The sequence below is a fragment of the Mastomys coucha genome, unplaced genomic scaffold (assembly GCF_008632895.1).
Source record: "Mastomys coucha isolate ucsf_1 unplaced genomic scaffold, UCSF_Mcou_1 pScaffold17, whole genome shotgun sequence".
In the NCBI taxonomy this organism is placed as follows: Eukaryota; Metazoa; Chordata; class Mammalia; order Rodentia; family Muridae; genus Mastomys; species Mastomys coucha.
The window spans coordinates 21576505-21578889 of record NW_022196899.1 but is presented as its reverse complement, the minus strand read 5'-3'; positions in this window follow the sequence as shown (position 1 = coordinate 21578889).

Genomic DNA, 2385 nt, shown 5'->3' with positions numbered 1-2385 from the left:
CTTCCCCTCTCCCTCCCCCTCCCCTCCCCTCTCCTCCTTCTTCTTCCTCTTCCGCACTCAAGGCCAGCCCTACTGGACATCAGACCCCTTTCCTTACGTATCTCCTTGGTGCCATTTGACACTCTTTGCCATGGACCTAAGTCTGGTTCTAAGCACCCATGCTGAAAGGCTCACAACCACCTGTCACTCCAGCTCCCAGGCATGGGCCCTCCCTGGGCACATGCACACACACATGGAACAGGTGGAAACAAAACACATAAAAACAAAATCTTCAAACAAAACAAAATCTACATTTGTGCCCAGAATAACAACGGGAGACGGCGAAGCCCACTGCAGGTCAATGTGGATCTAGTGACGTGGTGACATGTCAAACTTCAGGTCAGGGTGCTGACCTTCAACACAGGAGCAACTCAAGATTTTTAGGCACTAAATTAATCGCAGAACTTGGTGGGTGGGAAAGACTGCGAGTTTGGACAGAGGGCAGGCTGAAGTACCTGGACCTGCAAACAGACAGAAGTCCTTGAGTGTGGGTTTAAGTGTGTGCTCCCCAATCCCCCCCCAACACACTCTCCTTTTTTTGCTGTTTTTCCATCTTTCCATCTTTCTTTTTTAACACTAGGGCCCAGCTTCTTCTGGTTGGGGGCTACAGCTTTACCCTCCTGTGACAGATTGCTCAGCTACACGCTGAGACATAAACTTCCTTCCAGTCATCCCAGAATTAGGCCCATACCCTTCCAGTTATGGAAGGGAGCTGTTCTGAGCCAGGCAGCAGATGTAAATTACGGGCCTGAATTGATTTCGCAGTAATTTCTCCTAGGCTACTTCCAAGCTCCTTAAATACCACCTTTTAAAAGCAACATGGCAACATGGCATTGTGTTTTCAGAGGCGATTTGTTTCCACCGCAGAGAGGCTCCAGGAGGCCCAGAGCAGTCTTTCAAGCTCTTCCCCTTACAGGGAAGTCCATTCACCAATGAGCAGTTCTCTAGAACGCGTCGTGGGATTTCATGGTCCCCAGCCCATGTTCTCACACAGCTTCACTATTCCTTCTAAGGCACAACTTAGGACACAAGCTCAGCTTCCATATGTCCTGGGAAAAGTAGCTCCGCCACTGGCAAAGGCAGGGGAGTGGCTGTGTAGGAGGTCAAGTGGCAGATAATGACACGACACTGCATGGTCCAGCTGCTCAGGCAGGCCTGCAAGCCTTGTGTGGGGACTCTTGGCTCTCTTTCTCCATCCAATTTTTTGAGAACCCATGGAGTAAAGAACAAAAAGGCAGGTTCTGTGCTCCCTACTTAATTCTTTCTAGAGGGATAGAACTGGGATCACATTGAAGTCCTGAGCATAATATTGCCCCCTGGAGGTGGGCATTCTCTCATATGTAAAGCTCACTGGCAGAGTTGAGGATCCAGCTCAGTGGTTGAGCTTGGGGGTTAGCTTGCACATGGGCCTGACTTCAGTGGCCGGTGCCAAAGTTGAGTTCATGAGCCAGGACACTTGAACCTCATTTCTCATTTCCCCACCGTGTCCACTCTTTTCTTACTTGGATCTATTTGTGAGACATTCCACATGTAGCTTGAGATGACTACCTCAGCCCTACGTTCACGAACTGAAGGATGGCGAGTATTGAAAAACGATCCGTAGAGACATTTGGAGCTGGTTGTGTGATTCAGTTGGTGGAGTGCCTGCCTAGTTTGCACAAATCCTTGGGTTCCATCCCTAAAACTCCAAAAACAGGGTGTTGTAGTGAACATCTATAATCCTAGTTCTCAGGAGGTGGAGGCAGGAGGGTCAGAGGTTCAAGGTCACCTCCAACAGTTTTTGGCTGGCCCAGGATTCTGTGATACATGAGACCTTGTTCAAAAGTGGGGTTGAGGACTAGAAACATAGCACAGGGGTAGAGAGCACTTGCTGCTCTTGTAAAGGACCTGAATTCAGTGCCTAGCTCTGTCCGTGGTCCCCTGTAATCCCCGCTACAGGGTATCCAATGCCTTTGGTCTCAGCAGGCATTGTATGTAGTACTCGTGCGGCACGTGATGCGCACATGCACTTGCGCGCACACTTAAAAATAATAAAAAATAAATATTTAAAAATAAATTCCAGCTGGGCGGTGGTGGTGTACACCTTTAATCCCAGCACTTGGGAGGCAGAGGCAGGTGGATCTCTGAGTTCAAGGCCAGCCTGGTCTACAGAGTGAGTTCCAGGACAGCCAGGGCTAAACAGAGAAACCCTGTCTCAAAAAATATATATAAAAAAAATAAAATAAAATAAAAAATAAATATTTAAAAATAAATTCCAGCTGGGCAGTGGTGGTGTACACCTTTAATTCCAGCACTTGGGAGGCAGAGGCAGGTGGATTTCTGAGTTCGAGGCCAACCTGGTCTACA